The sequence below is a fragment of the Ricinus communis genome, chromosome 9, assembly GCF_019578655.1.
Source record: "Ricinus communis isolate WT05 ecotype wild-type chromosome 9, ASM1957865v1, whole genome shotgun sequence".
Lineage (NCBI taxonomy): Eukaryota > Viridiplantae > Streptophyta > Magnoliopsida > Malpighiales > Euphorbiaceae > Ricinus > Ricinus communis.
The window spans coordinates 14,358,893-14,380,694 of NC_063264.1; the positions used below are offsets into that span (position 1 = coordinate 14,358,893).

The following is a 21,802-nucleotide window of genomic DNA, read 5'->3' on the forward strand; positions in this document are numbered from 1 at the left end:
ATAAAAGTTTGATGCAATTAATTTGAGACGTTGGATTAATTGTTTATTAGGTTGTTTCTTGACATTGAGAAATGCTTGTTACAATTGGATTTTGAATAGTAAGGACCGGTAGTTAACACTTAGAGATGAGGTTGATTTACTCACGGATTAAGAACTAACAACTCTTAATAGTCTTAAATCATACTTAATGCTAATTTGTAGTAATCCTGATAGGAAGAGATTCCATTAGGTTAGTGCAGGTTTAGGAATCCGGTAAGCTCGAGAGAGGAACCTAGATTCAATTCAGATTTAGGCACGGGTAAGCAAGATCGGCAATCCATTAAATTCATCTTTAGAATTCCATCACTTAGGCTCCCTTTTGGATTTATTTCTCTCTTTACAATTGTCTTTTAATTGTCCATTGTTGTCCTTCATTTACTTAATTGCACTCATAACCATTAGTCGGTATGTTAGAACTTTCACACCCTATTTCGGACTAGATAACATAGCAGTAGTAACTCTAGGTTCACCCGATCTCCGTGGATACGACCTTGATACTCACTCAGTGCTAGGTCGCACTCAGAGGTTCACCGCCTTAGGTGTAGGTTGCATAAAGAAACCATCAAGTTTTGGCACCATTGCGGAACCCAGAACGGTGAACTAGAGTGAATTGTTTTTGTGTTAATTTAGTCATTATTTGTTTTATTCATTTATTCTTTAATTCTATTATTATTTATTATTATATTATTTTTGTTGATCTGGTTGTGTGGACTTTCGGTTTGTGTAGTTTATGACCGGAGCTCAAACTCGAATCTTATAGAGCCTCTATCCGATCCAAAACGATCCCCGTGACTCTTAAGGAAGAGGTTGCAATTAGAAGAGGAGGAGATTGAGGTTGAGATACCCGTGGATAGACTAGACACGATGGAAAACCATGACCCCACGAGGATCAGAGAACGATGTACGAGTTTGCTCGACCATCTTTGGATGGGACAAAACTAGTATAGTCGGACTCTGTCAGCGGCCAACAATTTTGAGATAAAGGCCAATGTTATCCAGATGATCCAACAAAGCGTGCGTTTGGAGGATTGCCCAATGAGGATCCCAATGCACATATCTCCAACTTTTGGAGATTTATGACACATTCAAAATAAATGGAACAACCGATGATGCCATTCTACTGAAATTATTTCCATTTTCCTTGAAGGACAGAGCAAAGAGATGGTTGCAATCTCTTCCACAATGTATTTATCACTACCCGGAAGGCGCCAATAAAAATTTTTATATAAGTATTTTCCTCCCGCTAAAACCGCTAAACTTAGAAATGACATATCTTCTTTGTGCGCTTTGATGATGAAAGCATGTACAATGCATGGGAGAGATTTAAAGATCTTTTGAGATGCCGCCCACATCACGGATTGCCAGCAGGGATGCGTGTTCAGACCTTCTACAATGGGTTGAACCTCTCAACGAGGCGTATGGTGGATGCCGCAGAGGGCGCTAAACAAGAGACGCCCCGAGCAAGCTCGAACTTGATAGAGGAAATGGCCATGAACAACTATCAATGGCAATCCTCTAGAACCGACCAGGAAGACAAGGAGTGGTCAACCAAGTGGACTCTATACAAAGAGCCTTAGCGGCTCAAGTGGAGCTTCTAGCCAAGAAGATCGACCAACTCCAAGATACGGCTCACGCAATGAACGTTGGTCGCGAAGTTTTGTGGTGGCCCGAGATGGATGAACTGATCATGGAGGTATGTTTGCTTCATCTTCTATTAATTTTCCATCTAATTCTACTATATCTTCCGATGTTGAACAGTTGATTATATGGGAATGCCCCAAGACAGCAGAATAACCCTTATAAAGAATACATACAACCCTGGATGGCGAATCACCCCAATTTCAGTTTGGAGGAACAATAATGCCCGTGGTCCGCCAGTTTCCAAAGACTTCATCAATGTACCACAAAGAATAACCACCGGCCTGCACAAGCTCCTCCTCCCAAGAAAAGAAGTCAAATTTAGAGGAGCTCATGATGAAGTTTGTGACATCTACAAACAAGATTCCAGTAGACCGATAGTGCACTTAGGAATCAGCAGGCCTCGATCTGAACTTGGAGACTCAAATTGGCCAAATTTCTAAGATGCTTTCGGAGAGACCTTCAGGATCGCCTCCCTAGCACTATAGAGTCAAACCCGAGGGAGCATTGCAAAGCTATCACCTCATGCCTGTGTAAGAATTTGACCGGTTCTTCGCCTTTAAATGATAAGGATAATACAATCGCAAGGTGTCGAGCCGGCCTAAGGAAGGACCAGACCTTGAGATGGTAGAGAATGAGAGAAAGAAAGAAGACAGCAAAGAGCCTGTGAGCATCGACCCGTTTCTGCACTCATATCCTGCAAGGTTGAGACAGGGATATGGTGGACAAGCAATACAAGAAGTTTCTTGACTTATTTAAGCAAAATTAACTTACCTTTTGTTGAGGCAATTTCACAGATGCCAAATACGCCAAGTTTTTAAAGGAGATTTTGAGCAACAAGAGGAAGTTGGAGGATCTTGGTCAGTGGTGCTTAATGAGGAGTGTTCAGCTATTCTCCGAACAAACGCCACTCAAGCGACGTGAGATCCAGTGGAGTTTTACTATCCCTTATATGATTGGTGATTTATCAATTAGTGGTGCATTGGCTGATTTAGAGCCAAGATAACTTAATGCCCACTAGTTTATTTGCCAAATTAGGGTTGCATGAGCCAAAGCCTACTAGGATGAGTGTTCAATTAGCGATAGGATCGTTAAAATTCCTAGAGGTATTGTTGAAGATGTACTTGTAAAGGTAGATAAATTTATCTTTCCTATAGATTTTGTGGTAATGGATATGGAGGGTGATAGCACTGTACCTCTTATCCCTGGGTAGGCCTTTCCTAGCTACATCAAGGGTCATTATCGATGTAAGCGATGGAAAGCTTAAGCTTAGAGTTAATGATGAGACCATTACCTTTGACCCGGCCACTTCCATGAGACAACAATCGGACTATGATAATACTGTATGTTCTATTGATGTTATTGATGATGTGGTTGAGTCCCATTTACAATAAATTTTATGTCGACCCTTTCGCAAGTAGCATTAGTCGAGGGATGAGGAGGAGTTGTCCAATGAGCAAGTGTTGGAGCAACTCATTGCTTTATTGGCTTCCGAGCCGAGCTTGTCAACCCGATCCCTATATTTTTCTTGACAGTCCGGGGTACGGAAAGTAAAGACTTCATTCGAGGACCCACCAGCTTTAGAATCAAGGAATTACCGAGCCACTTGGTTTATGCCTTCCTGGATGAAGAGAAGCGCCACAAGAATCATAGCAGCCCGATCTAACTCCTCAAGAACAAGCCATGTCATTGGAAGTTCTAAGGAAGTACAAGAAGGCCTTTGCTTTCAATATAGCCGAGTATCCCGTGCATAAATCCAAGTTTCCGCCTCATAAGATTTCATTAGGACAAGCCAGCTTGCCATTCACCTCAAAGACGACTCAATCCGAACATGAAAGAAGTGGTAAAGAAGGAGGTAATTAAACTTCTTAATGCAGTTTGATATATCCCATTTCCGACAGCTCGTGGGTTAGTCCTGCGTGCTGTACCCAAGAAAGGAGGCATCATGTTGGTAAGGAATGAGAAGGATGAGTCGATCCCGACTCGGACGGTAATAAAGCCCAAGTTTGCATTGATTACCGTAGGCTTAATGATGTAACTCGGAAGGACCACTTTCCTCTTCCTTTCATTGATCGGGATGATTGAACGCTTAGCAGCCACATGTTTTATTGTTTTCTTGATGGCTTTTCGTGTTACTTTCGGATTCCTATTGCACCTAAGGACCAAGAGAAGACTACCTTCACCCCGCCCCTTACGGGACGCTTTGCTTATAGACGGATGCCATTCGGATCGTGCAATGCACCGGCCTACATTTCAAATGGGCATGATGGCTATTTTGAGGACATGATTGAGGAGTCTATGGAGGTATTTATGGATGACTTCTCTATTTTTAGTAATTCTTTCTCTCTTTGTTCGGCAAACTCGAGCGCATGTTAGCTAGATGTACTGAGGCTAACTTGGTACTAAACCGGGAAAATGTCATTTCATGGTAAGAGAGGGGATTGTTTTAGGGCATAAGATCTCTCAGCCGGGATGGAGGTGGATAGAGCTAAGGTAGAAGTAATATCTAAGCTACCTCCTCCTAGTTCTCAAGTAAGGTCATAGAGTTTTCCGGGCCATGCAGGTTTTATAGAGATTTATTAGAGATTTTTCTAAGATTGCTAGGCCCTCACTCAATTGTTAGTTAAGGATGTACCTTTTATTTTTGATGATGCATGCGCGGCGCTTGAGTTACTTAAGAAATTTAACTACGTGCCCCAATCATGGTTTCTCCCGACGGGGTCGCTTGAACTCGATGTGCGATGCTAGTGATTATGCGCTTGAACTGCGGTTGGACAGAGGATTGAAAAGAAGTTTCAACCCATTTACTACGCCAGCAAGACCTTGACAGGAGCCCAAGAACACTACACCACCACAGTAGAAGGAGTTATCAAGGTTGTTTACGCCTTCGACAAGTTTAGATCATACCTCGCTCTCTCCAAAACCATTGTCTTCACGGACCACTCAAGATTGAGGTACTTATTCCTAAAAATGATGCTAAACCGAGATTGATTCGGTGGATTCTTTTGTTACGTGAATTTGACATCGAGATCAAGGATAAGAAGGGCGGAGAATCCGGTACGGACCATTTATCGAGATTGGAAAATCCTCACTTAGATGCACTTGATGAGACGACCATAAATGATCGATTTCCGTAAGAACATTTGTATGTCACCTGTATACACCGATACTCCCTAGTTTTCCCGATTATGCTAACTATTTGGTTGCTAGGGTTCTACCAAAGGGTATGACGTATCAAAGAAAAGAAGAAATTCTTCACCGATTTGAAATACTATATTTGGGAAGATCCCTTTTGTTTAAAGTATGTGCAGATCGTGTGATTCGTCATTGTGTATATGGCGAGGAGACTCTCCAAATATTAAAGCAATGCCATGAGGGACCCAACGGAGGTCATCAAGCAGCAAACCATACCGCGAGGAAGGTGCTAGAGGCGGGATTCTATTAGCCTACGCCTTCCAAGATGCACGAAATTTGTTAAGGTTCAGGACCCTTGCCACAGCAGTAATATCTCTTCTCGTGATGAGATGCCCCAAACCAAAGGTGCAAGTCATTGAGATTCTTGATGTCCGGGGCATCGACTTCACGGGACCCTTTCCCTCTTCAGTATGGTAATAAGTACATTCCGGTTGCTGTTGAATATTTCTGCTGGCCTCAAGCCCAGTCAGAGCTAATCGATGATGCTAGGGTTGTCTGCAGTTCCTTAAGCGATTGTTTGCTAGGTTTGGCATACCTAGGGCGCTTATTAGTGATAGAGGAACACATTTCCGCAACACCCAATTAGAGAAAGTACTTAAGCTAGACGGAGTTACTCATCTGCCTCTACTCCCATCACCCCTGCACTACAAGCGTGTCGAGGTAACTAATAGGGTATTAAACGTGATTTTAGAGAGAACCGTTAGTACCGGAGGGAAGGAATGGACTCTTAAGTTAGATGATGCATTATGGGCGCTTAGGACCGCTTTAGGACATCTATAGGTTTTACGCCCCTATCGCCCTTGTTTATGGAAAGTCATGTCATTTGCCCGCTGAGTTAGAGCATAGGCACTTTGGGCCCTTAGAACTTGTAACTTTGATATTGATTCGCGCAGTAAGGAGCGACAATGGCGTACCGAGTGAGCTAGATGAGTGGGCGCCAGCAGTATACTAAAACTCCTCAACTTACAAAAGCAAGGACTAAGAAATGGCATGATCAAAGGATTCGTGAGCCTAAGGAATTTCAGTTTGGGATCGAGTGTTGCTTTACAACTCTCGCCTTCGTCTGCTTCCCGAAAGCTGCTGCACTCGCTGGTCCGGACCATTTCAGATCTGGACAAGTCTTTCCATATCGAGTGGTAGAGTTGCATCATCCGAGAAGGGGAACTTCAAAGTGAACGGCCATCGGCTAAAGCGATATCATTGTAACTCGTTGGATAGTGAGCAACGAGTTGACTGGCTTTGTATGCACAGAAGGGTGATCCGAATGAGTCACGCTTAAGACTCGCAAATAAGCACTTCCGTATATCCGACTTGGATTATACTTTCATGTTTTTAATTAGTTGCGATTGTTTCATTATTTTCATTTGACTTTATTATAGTTGCTTAAAAATAATTAGGTTAATTTTAATTTTCTGACTTATAGAATCAAGAGGACAAACTCTTCCGCTTGACCATATCTACTTGTTTAATGATCTAATTACATGCATATGTGTTAATTATAGGTATGGGGGCAAGGCGACTCGAGTCGGCAAAAGGCAAGCCTGTAAACACCCGCTTCACCACGGCTTCGTGGTCCATCACGGTCAGATCACCGTGCCGCGGCCGATGAGCACGGCCAGAGTCAAGACCGTGTTGAAGGATAAAGAGCAATTGTCACGGCTTCAAGGCGCGACGGACACAACCCCAGCTGCGGCTGAAGCACTACTGCAATGCCCGTGCCAAGGAGCATCCAAAGAGGTTAAAGGATCAAAGACGGCCGAGTCCTAGTTGCCGATCAAAGACGGCCTTACCCTCACCCGCGTCAAACCGTGCCTATAAGAATTGGAGGCCTCCAAAATTTTGCTTCCCTTTGTTTTTCTTAGCTCAAAGGTGTTGTTCTTATACCCCTATCTCACCCTTCTCACTTTCCTAAGCGAACTCAAGTAAGTCCTTCATCTGTTGCATTATATATATTTTATTTATTATTATGATTTCACTCTATTTTAGACATATACTTTGCTAGACATGCTAGATATTTTAGCGGCTCTATATTGTAACTATATGACCTTGGTTAGTTAATCTACATTAGTTGTGTTTGTGTGTAGCTGGCTATGAAATTGATAAGTGGGTTTGTGAAATAAATGTGCCTACAAAGATGAATAATGTTTAGATTTAAATTGCAATTGCCGGTTCATGATAAATTAGATTGATATATATCGCTTATTAGTTTGTACAAGTTTGCTAGTCAAGTATAATCATTATTTGATTCTGTGATTATTTTCATTAACTTGAATTTACAAAACTAATAATTCGCTGCATTAGTGATATGACTGACCGCGATAAATCTCAGAGAAAGTAACCGAACGCTGGCCGCTACCAAAGAAGCGATCGCGTGGTGAAGGAACGCCTCCACAAAGACCGTAACCAAAGACCAAAGACTTCCACCTCCACCACCACAAAGAAATAGTCCGACCTCGGAGAGCACTCGCTGTGAATCCATCCACACCGGCCGCCATCCACTGTGGACATTCCCTAATGCGTATAAATGAAAGTAGATTCCAAGTCATGAGATGGAAGTAAGTGATGGCGGGCCGCTGCATAGACTTCACATCCCTAGAGAGAGTGGGATTGGCTCAAGATGTGCACACACCGATCGAGACTCCGCCATATGCTAGATTCCTTGACATCATTGAGCCAACCTACCGTGAGCTTACGATCGAGTTCCTCAAAGACCTTCTTCCCGCAGCAATGATCACAAACCGGCATCACCGATGCAATTTATTTTAGGCTCGGGGAAGGGAGTTCTCAAGGTCGGTCCCACAATTTAGAATGCATTTGGGATTATGGACCTAACAAGAAATCTCGGGAGGAGTATCAGGGTTGTCTCTACATCCATCCAATTTCATATGACGCCATGTGGGATTCATTGGTAATGAGGCCTAAACATACTACCCAAGGTGTCTAAGGCATCTAGCCTACCGGACCATCTCCGCTACATTCATACCCTACTAGCTTACACCATTACAGTGCCGAGGGACAGCTTTTGGGCAGTCACACAGATCGATGTCTTTATTCTCCGGGCTATGCAACACTCCAAGAAGCTAGACTTGGGATATTTATTGGCTCGCCAAGTCCGCTCATTTATAGTAGACGCTCGTAAGAAGATGCATTGTTGTTTCGACCGATGTGACTAGGTTAGCTAAGAGACTAGATGTATTGGACGACCGTCTGCCTTGAGCTTTCAAATATTGGTGACATGACACCACTAGGGATCGCATAAATGATCAACATGCGTATAATCACGGCCACTAGACATCCACATGGTATTGAATATAGGCTCGTAAGCACAATAGTCGTGGAAGCTAGAGAGGCAAATGGCTAGAGGAGCCCAACATCCGCTCTACCGGGATTCCGGATGTTAGGATTCCTAACCCAGCCTAGAGTGTTTATGCCTTCATCCTGAGCCTCATCCTCTCATCTCGGTAGAGCCATCGAGCCCGATCAATGCGTTGGCCGACTGCCAGATCGAGTCGCGATCTACAGCACAGAAAGAAGACATCGAGTTTGTGCGGTTTCAAGAAGAAACGAAGGCACAATTGGGCGCTTGAACAAGAGCACTTCAACAATTCCCCGAGTGGTTTAGAAAGACAGCCACCTGCATGACTTCATAGTAGTGCGATTCAAAAGATGCAAGAGGTCGGAGCACAAAATCAACTACCATTGATGATATGGAGTTCAATTTGGCGACATGCTTCGCTGCACTCGATCCACCACCGCAACTACCTCAAAGAACTTCCTAGCCCCCAACTTCCAAAGCAGATCCAACCAAAGGAGGATACACCGTCAAGAGACTCCTAGCCGAAAGAAAAAAATTTGTGATATTTTCCTCCATCCTTTTCTTTATTTTTTTTCTTTTATTTATTTTCTTTCAATTTGTTATCTCCTTTTACTTTCTTGCTTGTAGCTTGTTTACTTTTATGTTATTTCCTTGCACTTGTTTGTTTATGTTAAGTAGAATACTATGCTTTTTAATTAAAACAAACAAAAAAAAAATTCAGCATGATCTTCCATAACCATAATGTGTGAATCATATGCTTCCTCGGGCCTAATCTCTAACACCGTGGGATGTTGTTATACTAAAATGTGGGGTAGGACCTACCGATGTTGTGCCTATCTTGAGTTTTGTTTTAATTAAGTAGTTGATGACTTTTTTCTCCTTTGAATGGATTCCCTTATAGCTTTTATCGAACCTTGTTCGGAAGAAGGCAATGAATAAATCTCTCAACTACAATCCAAACCTTTAGGTAAAACTGGTATTTTCCTTAATTCTTCCATATTACTTTATCATAGATATAGAACACCTTAATATTGCCGCTTATTATTATGATTGACTGTTTAAACTTTGGGTTGAGAATTCATGCAATTTTAAATCACTCAAATGGTGAGATTTTGAGCCAATTGGTGCATCACTATTATGCTCCCTTTTCCTTCATTAGTGAGCATTTTACGTAATCTCCGCTTCTAGAACTTGCTTTATATCCGCTGAAATTACATGAATTGTCAATGATCGTGAGATGATTTGGGCACTTAGGATTTACACAATTTGGCCAAAAAAAGCCTAACCCTATTTTTCCCTTAGTGAACCAATTTTGAGCCTTAGCCATTCATTTCTTGACAATAATAAAGTTGACACTCATCTTATCACTTCTATTCATTTGACCATTCTTTCTACCATTGTTGGCCGGAAATTATATAAGTTATGCTGCATTTTACTTTGGATCAATCCGCATTCATATATTTCACTAAGTTGCTAGATTTTTCATAGATGCTTCCCTTCAATTATTGTATGTGTCAATAACCAACAACTCCTACATAAATCAGTTGTAATATATATATATTTATATAAAAAAACAAAAAAAAAAGTAGAAAGTATTAATTTAGTTCATTTCGAGCATCATCTTATTTTTAGAGCAACTTAGTGTTCATTTTGGTACAAAGACTTGATCCTTCATTACTTTCTTGCATTACTTGCTTAACTTCCAAAGAACTTGTAGCCTACTTTCCATATTTATACGCATCTTACCTTAACCCCATTACAACCCCGGGCTCAAGACCCTTTGATCATGAATATTGATTATTTCGTAGTAATGGAGATTGAATCCATAAGCAAGCCCATGGTAAGCACTTTTTCCAGATTTTTATGGCCGAGAGTCTTGGCGATCTTCTTTCACCTATATACACCTGTGTGTTTTGAGTGATATCTTGTGAGGCATGATTCTCAATTTCTTAATTTAGATGGTTTATCATTTTAACTTTAGCAACTTTATTAAGTTTGCTCTTTCTCTTAAGGATTTAGTGATTTGGGGATTTCGGGAAAAATCATTACGAGTTTTGAAATTTATTTTGAGCTAACCTCCTGCAATGCAGCTTGATCGAGTTATTTGATATCTTTGAGGAGTGAGTTGTAAATTACTTGAGGACAAGCAAAAGTTTAAGCATGGGGTAATTTGATAAGCATCATACTATACATGTTTTCATGCCCGATTGTTCACATTTTTATGCATGATTATCCCGCTTTATGCTAGAATCACCTGCCTTTTGTTTCCCTTTCGCTTCGTGTCATTTTCAAGGACACCATTAGTAATCGAGGGAAATACGTGGGATTACGGAGCAAAATCCATCAAATTGGGCGAGAACAAGCACCCCGAGGGTTGAGCACGGCCTGGACTCCTGCTGAATTATCAAGAGGCTATCCCCAATTGTGCCATTTCAAGACGACTCGTAGTCATCACGGCCTCCAAAGACTACTGGTGGATCAAGACCGCCTGGGCACGGTTTGGAAGGAGTCGACCTGTGGTGGCTCAAGACAATCTACAGACCAAAGACACCGGATCTCACAGTACCGCTCAATCAACTATATGGGCGATTTTGAATTCTAATAAAAAGAGGACGATTTTGGACTCAATTCCAAGACACACACTTAATCAAATATTTCCTATACCCCAATTGTAGACCCTGGAGAGATCAATTTTCATCAATTGAAGGGGGGATTCCACTTATTCCAACATCGAATTGAAGATCAAGACAAACTTTGGGAGCATTCAAGAGGCAACTAGGGTTTGAGATTTTGAATTTGCAATTTAGGGTTTCTCATTCAAATTTGAAAGAGAAGGGTGTACATACCTTTAATTTGTTTTTCCTTATTTTGTTCTTTAATTGCTTTGACTATGAACATGAGCAGCTAGATCTTTGAATCCATTAGGGTTCACCTTTGCTGATGGATTATGCTTAATTGTTAGTTTTTATAATCATCATTCTTGCAATCTTCTTGCTATTCAAGAATAAAAGTTTGATGCAATTAATTTGAGACGTTGGATTAATTGTTTATTAGGTTGTTTCTTGACATTGAAAATGCTTGTTACAACCGGATTTTGAATAGTAAGGACCGGTAGTTAACACTTAGAGATGAGGTTGATTTACTCACGGATTAAGAACTAACAACTCTTAATAGTCTTAAATCATACTTAATGCTAATTTGTAGTAATCCGATAGGAAGAGATTCCATTAGGTTAGTGCAGGGTTTAGGAATCCGTGAAGCTCGAGAGAGGAACCGGATTCAATTCAGGATTTAGGCACGGGTAAGCAAGATCGGCAATCCATAAAATTCATCTTTAGAATTCCATCACTTAGGCTCCCTTTGGATTTATTTCTCTCTTTACAATTGTCTTTTAATTGTCCATTGTTGTCCTTCATTTACTTAATTGCACTCATAACCATTACCGGTATGTTAGAACTTTCACACCCTATTTTAGACTAGATAACATAGCAAGCAAGAGTAACTCTAGGTTCACCCGATCTCCGTGGATACGACCTTGATACTCACTAGTGCTAGGCTGCACTCAGAGGGTTCACCGCCTTAGGTGTAGGTTGCATAAAGAGCCCAACAAACCCATATTTGGTTTAGAATCATACCTCTTTCTTTTCAATTGCCTTCCACTTCTCATGGCAAAATTCACCATATCTTCAATCTCCACATAATGTTGCAAATCAACAACATCAACAATGTTTTTGTTTAGCCCTCTCAAGAACTCCCTTGCCATGGTAGCTTCACAATCTTGTACCACATTTGCTCTAATCATAGCCTTCTCCATTTCTTTCGTGATACTCCTCCACACTCATGGATCCTTGACTTAGAGTTTATAACCTTCGATGAAGCTCTCTATAGTAGTGGCTTGGAACAAACCTCTTCTCATGATTTGCTTCATTTCCTCCAAGACTCCACGGGTCTTTCTCCATTTCTATGTCTTTCCTTGCAAAATTGATCCTACCAATAATTACATAATCATTAAACTCAACAGCAAAGTAAGTTTTACCTTTTTCTCCTCCCAATAATTATGACATTCAAGATGAGTTTCATTTTCCGCCTCCCATTCAAGCGTACACATCCTGGATCATTTCTTCCCTTGGAATGAAGGAATCTTCATTTTGATGCTTCCAAGGTCGCGACCAACATCATCATTTGGATGTCCTCTCCTAGCTTGTCTCCTAGGAATTATTTGCTGTCCCACCAAGGTGACTTGATCATCATTCAAAACATCATCTCCTTCATATTCTTCTCGGCCAATTGGTGGAAGTCTCCTTCGCCCAGGCTCTCCCTTGTAATTGATTAAGGATGCCATCATGCCTCTCCAATTTTTCACTGACTCCCGCCATCATATTAAACATTCTTTTGAATTGCTGTTGCATAGCTTGAATCACATGATCATTTGTGTAAGAAGAACTTGTGGTCTTTTTACATGATTGTAAAACCTAAAATTTTAACAAAAGAAAATAGAAAGAAATAATCTCACAACACTCCCTCACGTGGTTTCACTCCAAAATTGATTATACCACTCGTGGTTTACACTCAATTTTGGCTTTTTTTTCTAATGATCTCATACTCTTGCCTTTTACCTCTCAAATTTGCCTTTTGATTTCTTAGATGAACTAAGTTTCTCAATCAAACAAAATTTCAAGAATTTAGTAATCAATGATAAAAAAAAAATAAGGTAGGCTAACAAGAAAAAAATAAGGTAGGATTAAAGAAATGAACAATTTGTTGCAAATAGGCTAATAGAAATGAAAACAAAGATAGATCATCAAAGAACACAAAGATATAGAATTATAAAGATAGATCTCAATGGAATATGAGTCAATTTTTTTATGTAATCCGAGATCTAACACAAGAATATCAAAGATAACAAATTTTTTATAAACGAATTTCTTTTTTCTTTTTTCGATATATGCAAACAAAATCTTGAGATAAGAAGAATAAGGATAAAAAGAATAATAATAACAAGAACAATAGATGGCAAAAGGTGCAAAATATAAGATGAACACAAGATATCGAGAATTAAAAGATAGTATTGATACGCAAAACCTCAATCTCGAGCCAATGCTCGATACCATTACTTATGATGGGAATTAGGTTTCATCAATTAATTCCCTTAATAGCAAAATACTACAATAAGTTGAATTAGAAGAAAACTAGAAATTACCAATTTAATCCACAACCAGATCATTCAGATTAAGTAAGAAGATGAATGCTACTTAACCCTCTACTAATAAGGATAGATACTAAGATAGACTTTAATTTCCTCTTATGCTACAAATAAGAAAGTTTGATAACAAGAAAACAAAGATTTAGATTTTGACACCATGCTAGAATAAAGCTTGATAAATCACAAAGTTCAAGCAAGAAATTAAAGACAAAATTTCAATAAAACTCAAACAGTTAAAATTCATATATCAACTAATCATCCTCCAAAGAGAAAAGGACTTGTTTATATAGAGTAAGTCCATGCACACACTACTAAAATAGACTCACACACAGATTACTTTTACTTAAATGGCCTTAGTAACCACTACCCACACTAATAGCCATTACTTGGTATTATCCCATTAACTTGTATATGGTGGCTATATAACTCTAATTGTTATTAACATAAAACCAAGCAATATTATTCCTTAGCTCATGGATGCCTTATCGTTGAAATTCGCTTTCCAAATGTCCATAATTAAACCCAATATGGCTTGTTGTAGCTTCTTGATTTGGACCTGATTGGGCCTTCTTGTACTATTAATGGATCTTGGATCTCTTTAAGCTTTGAACTTGGATTCACATCACGCACTCCATTATCCATAAGCTCACTCACCCTTTGAAGTTGTGTATGGATTCAATCCATCGACTCCATTAGATTTGCTACCACTGCCGCTGGACAAAGCTAATTTAGAGGAGAAACAAAAGCTGAATTCATCAAGACTTTGCATGAGAAGGTGCATGGAAACATTGAGAAGAAGACACCCAATATGAAAAGCAACACAACAAAGGGAGGAAGCAAGTCATTTTTGAAATGGGAGATCAGGGTGGTGCATTGAGGAAGGAAATATTTCCTAAACAAAGAAAATTAAAGCTTATGCCAAGAGAAGATGGTCCTTTGAGGCTTCAATGCACTAACAACAATGCCTACAAGCTAGAACTTCCAAGTGAGTATGGCAATGTTAGTGCTACTTTCAATGTTAGTGACATGTCTTTGCCTTGTTGTAGGTGATGAAGATGATGGAGCTGATTTGTGGACAAATCCTTTCGGAAGAAAGGGGGAATGATGTGAATTCAAGTTCAAAGTTTAAAGAGATCCAAGATCTATTAATAGTACAAGAAGGCCCAATCATAAGGTCCAAATCCAAGAAGTTATAATAAGCCATATTGGGTTTAATTAGGGACATTTGAAAAGCCCAAGAATTTCAACCCAATAAGGCATCCATAGAGGCCCAAGGAATAATATTTAACTTGTTTTGTGTTAATAACAATTAGGGTTACATGTAGCTACCATATACAACTTAATAGGGTAATTAATACCAAGTAATGGCTATTACCGTGGGTAGTGGGTTACTAAGGCCATTTAAGAGTAAAAGTAATCCTATGTGTGTAGTCTATTTTAGTAGTGTGCATGGACTTGTACTCTATATAAACAATTCCTTTTCTTTCTTGGGGCATGATTGAATTTGATATATGAATTATAACTTTGTTTGAGTTTTACTGTGAGGAATTCCGTCTTTAATTTCTTGCTTGAACTTTGTGACTTATCAAGCTTTATTCTAGCCTCAGGGTGTCAAAATCTAAATCTTTGTTTTCTTGTTATTTATCAAACTTTCTTGTTTGTGGCATAAGAGGAAATTCAAAGTCTATCTTAGTATCTTTATCCTTGTTGGTAAATGGGTTAAGTAGCATCCATCTTCTTACTTCAATCTTAGAACGATCCGAATTTGTGGATTAATTTGGTAATTTCTAGTTTTCTTCTAATCCAACTTATCATAGTATTTTTACCATTGGGAGTTAATTGATGAAATCTACAATTCCCATCATAAGTTTGCTCAATGGATGCTCCAACACTACTTGAAACTTGTTCTTTGACATTGGCGCAAAACCTCAGAAACAAGTTAGTATAGCCCCACAAAAACACTCGCTCATGTGCTTTTCTCAATTAATGTGTCACACCGCCTCGTGGTTTCACTCCAAAGTTTTGGCTTTTCTCGATGCTAGTCTTACCACTATTGCCTTTTACTCCTCTCTTTTGCTTTTGCTTTAGGTTTTTAGATGAACTAATCACCTAAACAAACCAAATCAGATTATGGCAATTCAATGGAGTGAAAAAAAAGGCTGGGCTAGATCAAGCTGTTAGGTAAGGACAAATGTAAAGTAGCTAGACACAAGAAAGTAATAAAATAAAATAATAGAATAGGACTTCTATGTCGTCCAAACTTTCTTTTTTTGATCTTTGATTCTTTTTTTAATGATAATAACATAAGTGAAAAGAAATTATGAATAACACAATTTTTTTTTTAGCAAGGGACAACGGAAAGTTTTACTTTATGAGCACAAAGGTGTAAACTTTGAAAAGAAAGAGTACTTAGAAGGAAAAATTGAAACAAGAAGAATTCGCACAAAAAATAAAGAAGATGAGAAACTTTAATAACACACAAAACACAAAGATAAGCAAACCTCAACTCGAAGCAAGCTCCTATACCAAATGATAGGAAATCATCATCTTAGCAACCACACATCCCAATAACTAATGAGTTATGATCCATATGGAATGCAAGAAAACACCCTTCAATCAAGATGATTCCAAAACCCAAGGATCTCCTCAAGTGAAGTTAGGAAAACTAGTTCCAACAATGAAACTAGCACTTGAATTCAACTCCAAAAGCCACAAACCAAGTATGATTTGATAAGTTATGAATCAAACACAAGATTTTGTGATGTAATAAAGACAAGAATTACAAATGATCCTTTAAGCTTTTAAGGAGGTCCAATGACAAGATCCAAGTCCAAAAGGATGCAAGAAGCTTCTGCTGGGCTTAATTAAAGACATTTGGAGTGTTAAAACAACAAGGCTCAGCCCTAAGATTTAGGATTGCAAAAAGGATCCAAAATCATCAATTTAGTGCAATAAGTCTGGGCTAAACTCATAGATCCAATAAGATTCATTCAAGCCTTTTACTGCCATTTTTATTAGGTTTTTCTTAAGTTATGGTGTGATTAGTTGTCTTTTAGAGTTACAAAATGGATGCACATAATTAGTCATAATTTGGAGTTACAAAATGGATGCACATAATTAGCTGTCATTCGGGTTACAAAATGAGTGACATCAATGTAAAACAACCACTTTTAATAAGTTTTAAGAGGAATTAAAGGAAAAACGTGGGAAGCTCAAAAGACATCCCTTTAGGTTTCTTTTGTCTTGTTTTGGCTATAAATATCAAAGCCAAATCCATTCTGTAAACATAGAATTTTGAATGATAATCTTGTTTGCTCTTTCAGGAGTGTTTTTGCTTAAGTTCTTGCATGAACTTTGAACTTATCAAACTATTTTTAGTTTGTAGCGCTCTCTAACCAAAATCTCATGTTTGATTCATAACTTATCAAATCATACTTGGTTCAGGGCGCTTGGAGTTGAATTCAAGTGCTAGTTTCACCGCTGGAACTAGTTTTCCTAACTTCACTGAGGAGATCCTCGGGTTTTGGAATCATCTTGATTGGAGGGTGTTTTCTGCATTCCATATGTATCATAACTCATTAGTTAGTGGGGTGTGGGTTGCTAAGATGATGATTTCCTATCATTTGCATCGAGCTTGCTTTAAGCCGAGGTTTGCTTATCTTTGTGTTTTGTGTGTTATTAAAGTTTCTCATCTTTTTATTTTTTTCGTGCCAATACTTCTTGTTTCAATTTTTTCCTTCTAAGTACTCTCTTTATTTCTCAAAGTTTACACCTTTGTGTTCATAAATTTGGCCTTACCTAACAACTTGATCTAGATCATTAGCTATCGGGGTGTGGGTTGCTAAGATGATTTCTATCGGCGCTATGCTACGGTTGGAGATTCATCCTAGGTCCCTGGCGAAATCAAGGCTGATCCTTTACCACCAAGCAAGCCATGAATGGATCCATCAAGCATGAGGGTCCAATCACAAGAGCTAGAAGTAAGAGATTCAAGGTCGCCTTGTGTTCTTTCATGGTCCACGGATAGATAGATGCATTCAAGAAACAAGGATAGCGAGTTGGACTTAGAAGATCAAGATTCAACTTTGATTAATTGTATTTCATTCATGGATTAAAGCCCAACGTGAAAGACATGAAGATCAACTCCGATTTATGCTGAATTCAAGCCCAAACGTGAAAGTCAAGTCCAAGGTTGAATATTCAAAATCAAAATCAATGTCAAACTAGGAGTTTTCTTTAACAAGTCCAAGTTAAAATAGGAGTTTTCTTTCTTTTAATTCATAGTTTTATTTATTTAGGAATCTTGGCCACATATCCTAGCCATTCTAGGATTAGGATTAATATGTTTTAAACTCTATAAATAGAGCTATGTAATTCGCAAATATATAATCTTTGATTGAATAGAAAACCTTATTTTTGCTTAAAGAGTTTTTACTTAAAGAGTTTCTTTAAGTGTTCTCGAGATTAAAGCTTATTGTTTAGGTTTTGATTTCACTTCTATCTTAATTCTAATTCTATTAACTTGTTAGTTTCTAGAATTAATTAAGTTCATCCCATTATAGCCATTGATCTTATTTCTTTATAAATAAGGGTAATAGTTCCGCTAACATCTTTCGGCAAACCTTATAAGTATCGATCTTGGCATGTAATCTTCTCCATAGAAGGTTTACATCATATTACCTAGGTCAAGGGAGGGAAAGATTCTATTTTGCTGTTGTTGATGTGTTTAGCAAAATGGCACATTTCATCCCATGCCACAAAGATGCACGTATGCAACTCATATTACGGGTTATTCTTCAAAGAAATTGTAAGATTACATGGGGTTCCAAGGATAATTGTCGCGATAGAGATGTCAAGTTCCTTATCCACTTTTGGAAGACACTTTGGAGCAAGTTGGGAAAAAGCTTCTATTCTCAACAACTTGTCATCCACAAACGGATGGACAAACGGAGGTGGTTAATAAGACTCTCACAACTATCGAGTGGCAATAATTCAAAGAAATTTGAAGAATTGGGAAGAATGTTTGCCACATGCTGAGTTTGCATACAATAGGAGTATTCATGGTACAACAAATTGTTCACCTTTGAGATTGTATATGGGTTCAATCCATTAACTCCAATGGATTTACCGCCATTACCCACTGATAAGGCTAATTTTGAAGGCAAGCAAAAGTTGAATTTGTTAAAAGCTTACATGAGAAGGTGCGCGCTCAAATAGAGAAAAGAAATCAACAATATCAAAAGCAACACAATAAAGGGAGAAAGAAAGTTATATTTGAACCCGTGACCGGGTTTGGGGTACATTTGAGAAAGGAAAGATTTTCAAGCCAAAGGAAGTCTAAATTAATGCCAAGAGGGACGGGCCATTCCAAGTCCCTTGAAAGAATTAATGACAATGCCTACAAGATAGATTTGCCAAGTGAGTATGGCAATGTGAGTGCTTCTTTAATGTTGCCGATCTTTCTTTATTTAATGTAGGTGATGAAGTTGAGAATGAGGCCGATTCGAGGACAAATCCTTACGAGGAGAGAGAGAATGATGCAATAAAGACAAGAATTACGAATGATCCTTTAAGATTTCAAGGAGGTCCAATGACAAGATCCAAGTCCAAAAGGATGCAAGAAGCTTCATTGGGCTTAATTAAAGACATTTGGAGTGTTAAAACAACAAGGCTCACCTAAGATTTAGGATTGCAAAAGGATCCAAAATCATCAATTTAGTGCAATAAGTCTTGGGCCGAACTCACAGTCCAATAAGATTCATTCAAGCCTTTTACTGTCATTTTTATTAGGTTTTTCTTAAGTTATGGTGTGATTAGTTATCTTTTAGAGTTATAAAATGGATGCACATAATTAGTCATAATTTGAGTTACAAAATGGATGAACATAATTAGTTGTCATTCGGGAGTTACAAAATGAGTGACAAAGAATGTAAAACAGCCCACTTTTAATAAGTTTTAAGGGGAATTAAAGGGAAAACGGGAAGCTCAAAAGACATCCATTTAGGTTTCTTTGTCTTGTTTTGGCTATAAATATCAAAGCCAAATCCATTTATAACATAGAATTGATGAATGATAATCTTTGTTTGCTCTTTCAGGAGTGTTTTTGCTTAAGTTCTTGCATGAACTTTGAACTTATCAAACTATTTTTAGTTTGTATGCCTCTAACCAAAATCTCGTGGTTTGATTCATAACTTATCAAATCATACTTGGTTTGTGGGCGCTTGGAGTTGAATTCAAGTACTAGCTTCATTGTTGGAACTAGTTTTTCCTAACTTCACTTGAGGAGATCCTTGGGTTTTGGAATCATCTTGATTGAGGGTGTTTTCAAGGCTCCATATATATCATGACTCATTAGTTATTGGGGTGTGTGTTTGCTAAGATGATGATTTCCTATCATTTTGGTTAGAGAACGCCACAAACTAAAAATAGTTTGATAAGTTCAAAGTTCATGCAAGAACTTAAGCAAAAACACTCACAAAGAGCAAATAAAGATTATCATTCAAAATTCTATGTTGACAAATGGATTTGGCTTTAATATTTATAGCCAAAACAAGACAAAGAAATCTAAATGGATGTCTTTGAGCTTCCCCACGTTTTTCCCTTTAATTCCCCTTAAAATTTATTAAAAGTGGTTGCTTTTACATCGATGTCACTCATTTTGTAACTCCCAAATGACAACTAGTTATGTGCATCCATTTCGTGGACTCCAAATTATGACTAATTATGTGCATCCATTTTGTAACTCTAAAAGACAACTAATCACACCATAACTTAAGAAAACCTAATAAAATGACAATAAAAAGGCTTCAAATGAATCTTACTGGACCTATGAGTTCAGCCCAAACTTATTGCACTAAATTGATGATTTTGGATCCTTTTGCAATCCTAAATCTCAATGAGCCTTGTTGTGTTTGAACACTCCATATATCTTTAATTAAGCCCAACAAAGCTTCTTGCATCCTTTGGACTTGGATCTTGCCACTGGACCTCCTTGAAAGCTTAAAGGATCATTTGTAATTCTTGTCTTTACTGTATCAAAATGTATCCGCCTTTAAAAAAAAAAGAAGCAATGAAGTATTTATTTTTATTAGCTATGTTCAGAATTAGTATTTTTCTTTTTATATTGGAAAATATGCATATAGCCGTAAATAAAGAACATTTTAAATTCATTCATCTTTCTCTTTAATGATTCCAAAGATCATCGTGAACTTACATAGTCATATGCATCATACTTTTAGATTTATACATAAAAATAAGCAAATTCTTTGTATGGTCATCTCCAATTCAAAGGTAATGGGGCTTATAGCTTAGGGTTATCTTCCAAAAATGCCCGAGTAAGAATTAGCTAGCTAGCTAGCTATCTTTATAAATAACCGCCTAAGAAGAAATTTATTAAAGAAAGGAAGATCATCATGTTTATGATTGATAGTGGCAAGGCATATCTTTTGTTTAAGGTGTAAAAGAGACCTATCATAAAGAAAAGTGGACTAGCTGTGACCGATACAAGATAAGGACTTATACCTACACATTTCCAAATCTTTCGGCTTAACATTATTATAATTTTAGCTTCTTTTATTAGACCTCTTTCAATCATGCTCTAATATATTATTATTATTATTACTAGTTACGTAAATTGGAATATGGAACCTACTGAGGGAGTTCTATAGAATTCAGATTAAGGTCTCGTGATAAATTTAAAATTTTATATCCATCGCCAAATGAAGTTTGGCGCTGCCTATTATTATTTCTTGACGCTGTTGTTTGTTTTGTGGATATAATTTTTCTTTCTCTTTCATGAGTGCTATGTAAACCAATCTCGTGATAAGAATATAATGTGTAAGCCATGTTTGAGCATATAAACTCTAATAATGTTTTTGAAAGAATTTAACTCTAGAATTTATGCTAACCCTATTTGATACTTAACTTGAACCGGAGCACGCTCAAACACCAAGATGAGCAATGATGAGAAACTCAAACCCATAAACGCCTCCCTATTTAAGAGGAAGCACCCTTACTAATAAGTTCGAATTGTCGCCCCCAAGATTTAACTTGAAAGTTTGCAATTGATTATGGAACTAACAAACTTAGCAATAGAACTACTAAGCCCTTTAGTTTTAAATAGATGAAGAATGTTCAAATAACTCGAGAAACTAATAAAAAGTTAATTGATTGATCAAACATATAGATGTGAAACTAAACTAAACAAGTTAATTTAATCTCAAGAAATTCAAGAGTTAACAACTCAAGGAAAATAAACTTCATTCAAAATGATATATTGATCTTATCCCTTCGGGCCAAATACATAGCTCTATTTGTAGGGTTTTGAAATGATTCTAACCCTAAAAAGGACCAAGAGATAAGGAATAAAAATCAAACCCTAAAAGACTCTTAATATGAGGCTAATCTTATCC

At 38.0% G+C, this 21,802-nt stretch overlaps 1 non-coding gene across 1 annotated transcript; it reads right to left on the reverse strand.

Annotated features, from left to right (window-relative positions):
* Positions 1-1,293: 1,293 nt before the first annotated feature.
* LOC125371253 lies at positions 1,294-1,399 on the reverse strand. The gene has a single exon (XR_007217553.1). It is a non-coding gene; the product is annotated as a small nucleolar RNA R71 (small nucleolar RNA).
* Positions 1,400-21,802: the final 20,403 nt, after the last annotated feature.